The following is a 7210-nucleotide window of genomic DNA, read 5'->3' as shown; positions in this document are numbered from 1 at the left end:
TTTTTTTTTAATAGACCTCTTTTAAATAGTTGCCAAAGAGGTTAAAATATGTATCTGTAACTGATCAGTCTAAGTAATAGTGTTATTACCATACAGTAACAAGAATAATATTATGTATATTATATATTCACTATACCAATTCATGTATGAGAATTTTGTAACAGAATTCTATTTATACTATTAACTTCTTCAATCCTCTAAATATAACGTTTTATGTCTACATGAAAGATTCATATTAGATTGATATCTTTATCTGATTTAAATCTGAGAAAAACATTCCTTTATATGTACCTTCTTATTCACTGTTCTTATTCTCTTCTTTATATTCTTTATTTCGATCCAAACTGATATTTGGCATCATTTCCATTCAGATCAAAGGACTTCCTTTAATGTATATATATATATATATATATATATATATATATTGAAGGCCTAGGTTATATACTGTAGGATTTTAGGAAAGTACCTATGTTGGCATTTGGGAAAAGGTATTAAGGAAATAGCCCTAACAGAATGGGAAATTTATTTTGAGATAGTAGGAAGAGATTTTAAGAGCAACACAGAATAACAGTATGGATTAAGAGATGGAAGAAACAATAAGGATTGATGTGTGGACAGGTCAGCATTTTCCAAGGAATATATAGAAAGGGATGCAGACAGACAGCATGGTAGCTGGAGCTTGAAGGGAAAAGTAACCCCTCACTTCTGGAGAACTTAGGAAATATCTGAAAAGTAACCAAAAGAACATTGACCAAGTGCCATTTTAGAGTGTAGAAATCTGGGGCAACCCTTGGCTGGCTGTGTCAGCCCTGGGTTAGGGTGTGGCTGTGAGTCAGTCTGGCCTACAGACTGTGTGTGGTGCCAGACATACTCTCTTACTGTCGGTGTCTGAATCTCCCTTTCTTCTATCAACTTTTCTCCAATCCTGTTTCCGCATGCCTCTGACCTGTTTCCTCATGCCTCTGACACTGTGTTCATTGCTTGCTTATGCTCTGTGCAAGCTCCTTGCAGGGTGTCAGGATTTGGTCTTTCCTGTTGGGTTCTTGGCCTTTCCTCCAAGACATGGCTTAAAGTTATTTTAGTTTTTCATTTCTCAAAATCCAGTTGTGTTATGGAGTACTAAAAACAATCTGATCTGATGATTCTATAATTCAACATTCTGAAAGTGATAGAAATGTACACTTTAAATGTGTGCGTTTTATGTTATATAAAGAATATGTGACTAAAGCTGTTAAAAAAGTCGAGTTCTGGATCATTGGCCGTGACAATAAAAATAATAGTAGCTTATATTTTTAGTGAAATCACTGCCTACAAGAAAAGGATCTAAAGACAAGAGAGAGACAGAGAAAGAGGAGAGAGAGAGAGAGCGAGAGCCCCTAGGTACCTGGATAGGGCTGGACTGAGGTGAGGCAGAGACAGGAAGTACAAGGAAGCACCATTCTTAGCTTCTTGCTGGGAGTGACAATGTTGTTAAATTTTGTGCCTTGGGCATCTTACTCACCACACCCAGATCCCAGTCCTGGATCTGAAAAGCGCTGCCCTAAGTTCTTCAGCCAAGTACTAATCCATACATGTATGTGCTGGTCACACATGTGTGTGATCCTGAGGCCAGGGAAAGACCCTCTAAAATAATAGGGGGAACTCTCTCCAAGTACCCCAACTCAGAGACAGGAGCATTTGATTACTGTATGCAGTAGCAGTAGTCAGAGTCAACATTTTTGGTGGTGTTAGCAGGCAAATAAGGACCTCTTGGGACCCCTTAACTTACACTTTCTTAAGGGATCTGGCTATCTGTGCACACAAAGGCAAAGCATACTGTTAGAGTGAAAGAATTTTAGTGGGAATTAGTGTGTATAAAGAGAGAGAGAAGAAAGGACATTAGTTTCCCAACAAAATACTCCAAGTTACCCTTCTCTTGTGGGTAAGTGAATACCCAGCCAATCAGAGTTGGCCCACGAGGGGTCCAAAACTCACCACAAGTCTAAGGCACCTTCTGGTGGGAAACCACAGGGAAAGGTAAAAGGGGCCAGAATGGTCTGGGACCAGAGAAGCAAGATCAAAGTCCAAATCAAGGTAACAGCCACCATCGTCAGCCTCCCTGTGGGTCTGCTTCACCCTGTGGGTCAACTCCCTGCCCAGGGATTGAATTTGTGCTGCAGTGGCTGCGATAGCTTCATAGTTAACCTTTTATGATACTTAACCTTTTATGCCACCAGGAAGGCCCTTCAAATTTATTTTCTCTTTTCTTAGAACTTATTGTGATCATTTTGCAGACAATACATGTAATGAATCATTTTGTTGCATACCGAAAACCGATGGTGTTGACTGTCAATTATACCACAAACAAAGCATCATCACAAAGAAAAGAAAGTGACCTTGCTCTTGATCTCCCACTGTCTCATAGTTCCAGGAGATGAGGAAGTCATTTCATCCCTGCTCTGACACCTTTGGCCCTGCCAGTCCTAACTCAATGATATCATCCTCCAGATCTCAACATAAGCTCCCTCATGAAGGAAGCCTTCTGCAATTTCTTGGTTTTGGGTAGGTTCCTTTTATACATACTGCCCTAACATTGTGTTCTTTCTGAACCTTATGTCATTTATAATGATGTATTCATCAGAATATCATGGCATAGTAATCTCCAGGGTGTAGAGATAGGCTGGTTTTTGCTACTTACATTTTTGTTTTTGACTTCTAGGGTTCCTAAAAGACAGTTAGTATGCAATAAATATTGTGGAATGAATGAATGCGTTTCTTGATCCAAATCCATTAACTTGAATTTGGAAACTGCTCAGTTTGAAGACCAGCCAGACTTGAGGACCATTGCTGTAACTACATTAGCGTGAAAGAGGCTCTTGTTAATATATTGGGCTGGATCAGCAGGTGGGATCTTGACAGACGAAAAGTTGGTTACTATTTATTGTTACATCCACCAAAGCCCTTTGCTGCTAGCTGAATAAGCATATTTTCAGTGGTTTGAATGGAGAATCATCTATTTTAGGGATGATTTTATTTTCCCTAAGAAACCCCGGAAGACTGGAAACTCAAGTTCACAGTTGTGCAACTTGGAACAGTGTTACCATCATGTTGCAGAACTGGTCTCATGAAAACGTTGAGGCCTGTCATCCTGACTCATTGCTTTAACTAGCTCAGCAAACAGTTGTCAAATACTGGTACCCTCCACTTTCCAAAAGTTTGGGTTACATACTACGTTTTTATGAAATACCTGTTTAGCACCTGTGTTCACTAACTAAAAACAACTGAAAACGGTGACTTGTATGACAAAAGGTAAAAAACAAACAGCATTCAGCATTTGTTTTCCAGCACAAGACTCAGGAGGCTGGCTGCAAGCACAGCCACTAAGCTTCTGCTCCGAGATGCTGGGGAGTGGGAGCAGGACAGGCAGATAGACAAAGTACCCTGCTGAGAGGAGCAGTGGGCGAGACAGGAGAGGTCTGCGGCGCCTTGTGGATCACCTCTGGGCCAGGGGTCGAACTTGCGCTGAAATGGCCACAGCTTGGCGTGGCTTTGCAGTGCTGCTCCACCAGGGAGGGCCCAGCCTCCTTTCACTGTAAGGTTTATTACATCACTCCTCCTTTTACTGCATGGTAGTGCTATTTTAGGCCTTATGTGCTACTTGGTATCATTTGATAGGTTATTATTATTTTTTTAAAGATTGATTTATTTATGCACACAGAACTGGGGTACAAGCCAGAGGTGCAGGGGCAGTGAGAGACTTCACCAGAGACAAAGTGGGGAGCTGAACAGGCAGATCAGTGAAGCATACTGCTGAGGGGAGCAGCGGTGGGTCAAGAGAGGTCTGCCGCGCCATGTGGGTCACCTCTGGGGCCGGGGATCGAACTAACACTGAAGAGGCTGCGGCCATCTTGCAGTGCTGTGTCCTAACCCGTTGCACCACCAGGGAGGGCCCTGATAGGTTATTTTTTGGGACTTGAGAAAGCTAAAGAAATTTTCCATATAAATGTGGACAGTGGGGGAAGCCTGTATCTTTGCTACTTTGCCCAGGAACTCAGTTTGCCACCACAGAGAGAGTTCTGTACAGATTTTGTTGTTGGGCAAAGTTCAGGAGGGGGAGATTTCTGAGCAGTTGAACCTAAGTCATGGGCTTGTATTCTAACTCTAAGGGAAGAGGGAAAAACCATATTTTTAGTTTCCATAGTGGTAGTTGGGCTCTGCCTTACTGAGAATTTTAAAAGCATTTTGAAATGTTTCAGGTACTGGGTGGATAAAAAGAATGATAAATATCAACTACAAATATTTCCTGCATATGTGAATCATGTCTTCTGTTTCTGTTTTTGTATTGCATATATATGTGTGTGTGTATATATATGTACATATGTATATATGTGTATATATATGTATATGTATATATAGTATTTTGTATTGCACTCATATATATATATATGAAATATTTATGCTTTTCATGTAGTTTTTTTTTAAAGATTTATTTATTTATGCACACAAGAACAGGCCAGAGGTGTGGGGGGGTGAGAGAATTCACCAGAGAGAGAGTTGGGAGCAGAACAGGCAGATATACTGAACTACACTGCTGAGAGGAGTAGCGGGGAGATAGGAGAAGTCTGCTGTGTCATGTGGGTCACCTCCCTGGCAGGGGATCGAACTCGTGCTGCAGTAGCTGCGGATAGCTTCATAGTGCTGTGCTTTAACCCATTGTGTCACGAGGGAGGGTCCTGCATTTATATTTTATATGTGTAGTAGTTCCTTACATACATGTCCTACTCCCAACCTAGTAAAGAAATTATGTTGTATTTATCTTTGCATTTCTCTAGTGAACAGTGAAGAACTTAGTTTATACATAGGCAACAAGAAGCTTGGATAGTAATTAATATTTGTTGAGAACCTCCTATTAAGGCGTGCTGTGAATGAATATGAATTGAAATCAATTAAATGTGATTAGAGGGGCTTCTATCTAAAACAGTGAGATCTGAAAATTCTTTAATCTAGCGTTCTCACATAATATTTAATAAATCAAGCCCTGATGCTACTAATCTTGAAATTCTGAAGATTAAGTGATAATGGTAATGAATATTCCTAAAGCAGTTCCTTACCCACATTAGTTTCACTAGGTGAAGTGATGAGAATTATGTTAAATTAACAGTAAAACAACTATTTACATTGTCTCTCTTTCTAATGTCTTTACTTATTATCACATTTATACTTTTCAAGTGGAAGCGAATGTATCTGATTTTTAGTGTTTAACTTCAGTTTGATAAAACACTTAAACATGACTACCAAGTGAAAAATGAGGTTGTTAAAGGTTAATGTTTTAACAACTAGTAGTGTCACTTCTGTATCTTGTCAAAATGATACAAGTTCCCTGTGGCAGGACTCAGAAGAGCATTAATAATGAATTACTTGAGTTAGTTAAAAAAAAAAAAAAACCAGGAAAGAACAACTATCTTCCTCCATAGATGATTTTAAAAATACTCATTCTTACTCTGGCATTAATATAAAGAGAGACATCAAGTAGTCATAAACACTACATTAAGGTGGGAATAATTTGTAAATCTTACAGTTGAGCCTAAACTGATCTGTCATGTTCTTTCACACAACAATGATTAAAAAACAAAACAAAACCAAAAACAGTCCACACAGATCATCTACATGATGTCAAACATAATATTGACTAAACAAAAACAGAAGAAAAGTGAAGTTTTAGTATATGTAAATTTTATATTTATTTAAAAAAAAAAGATATGTTTTAGGCTCTCCCTGGTGGTACAGAGGGTTAAAGTACAGCACTGCAAGCTGACCAAAGCCACCTCAGTGAGAGTTCAAACTCCCGGCCCCAGAGGTGACCCACAGGGCACAGCAGACCTCTCCTGACCAGCCCGCTGCTCCCCTCAGCAGTGTACTTCATCAGTTGGCCTGTTCTGCTGTCCGCTCTGTCTCTGGTGAATCCTCTCACTGCCCCTGCACCTCTGACCTGTTACTCCAGTTCTGTATGCATAAATAAATCTTAAAAAAAAGATTTGTTTTATTTATTTATGCATACAAGAGGTGGGGTGCAACCCAGAGGTGCAGGGTTAGGGGTGGTGGTGGTAGTGAGAAGATCCACCAGAGACAGAGTGGGGAGCAGAACAGGCAGAATGACTGAAATACACTGCTGAGGGGAGTGTTGTGGGAGGCTGGTCTGCTTTGCCATGTGGGTGGGCTCCCTGACTAGGGATGGAGCCTATGCTGCAGTGGTGGCTGCAGATAGCTTCAAGGTGCTGAGATTTAACACTCTTGTGCCACCAGGGAGGCCCTAATTTTATATTTCACGATACATATGTACAAAATATCTAACAGTTTAAAGCCAATGGTTTCATCAAGTTTTCAGGTAGAGTTCAGTGCTGATTCCCAATTTCACCCTGAGATTAAATTCTTTAATGCATACAAAGAAGATTCACCTGGTCACTTAAACCACACATTTCCTGCTCACCTCCCCTTAGAATAAGAACCATGAATGGGTACTCACAGATATTTAAGAAAAAGTAATCTTTTTTCCTGTATATTTTTACTGGTATTGTGGAAAGATGTTAACCAATATTCTTTTCCAAATTTTCTAGATAGAAAAATTGACCTAGACCATTTTAGAAAAATCCCCTATCCAGCAATTTTAGATTGCTATAAGATTTAATTTCTCCATTTGTTATTATATTATTGTAACTTAAAAGTGTATAGTATTCTGCAAGAGCTGAGTGAAGAAACTTCACAAGAAGTGCTAGCAGGGACAATGCATTTTTTAAATAATAGCTTCATTTACCAAATCTGAGCAATAAGATTTTGAAAATACATTGCTATAAGCAGGTAGATAATTTCCTTCCATTGTCTGTACAGATATCTGTATTCTGATAGAGCTCCACTATATTATTAATTAGAAATAACATAAGCTAAATAAGAAAACTGTTAAGAAAAAAAGTATTAAAGCTAGTTCAACAAACATTTATTGAGTATCTTTTATGAATTAAACACCAGGTAAAATGTGCATGGTCTTTGCCTATAAGCTAAACATTATTAGTTGGTTAGGAAAATATAAATGAAGTGATTACACCCAGTGAGATAAAGCATTAATAGGTATAAAAACAAAATGTCAACTGCTGGTATTGAGTTTACCTCCTACAAAATGAGAATAAACAAATCTTGAATTCAAAACAGAAGGTGTAAGACAATGAACTCCTTGATT

The sequence above is a fragment of the Condylura cristata genome, unplaced genomic scaffold, assembly GCF_000260355.1.
Source record: "Condylura cristata isolate star-nosed mole 26May11 unplaced genomic scaffold, ConCri1.0 scaffold00026, whole genome shotgun sequence".
In the NCBI taxonomy this organism is placed as follows: Eukaryota; Metazoa; Chordata; class Mammalia; order Eulipotyphla; family Talpidae; genus Condylura; species Condylura cristata.
Note: the sequence above shows the minus strand (reverse complement) of the source record.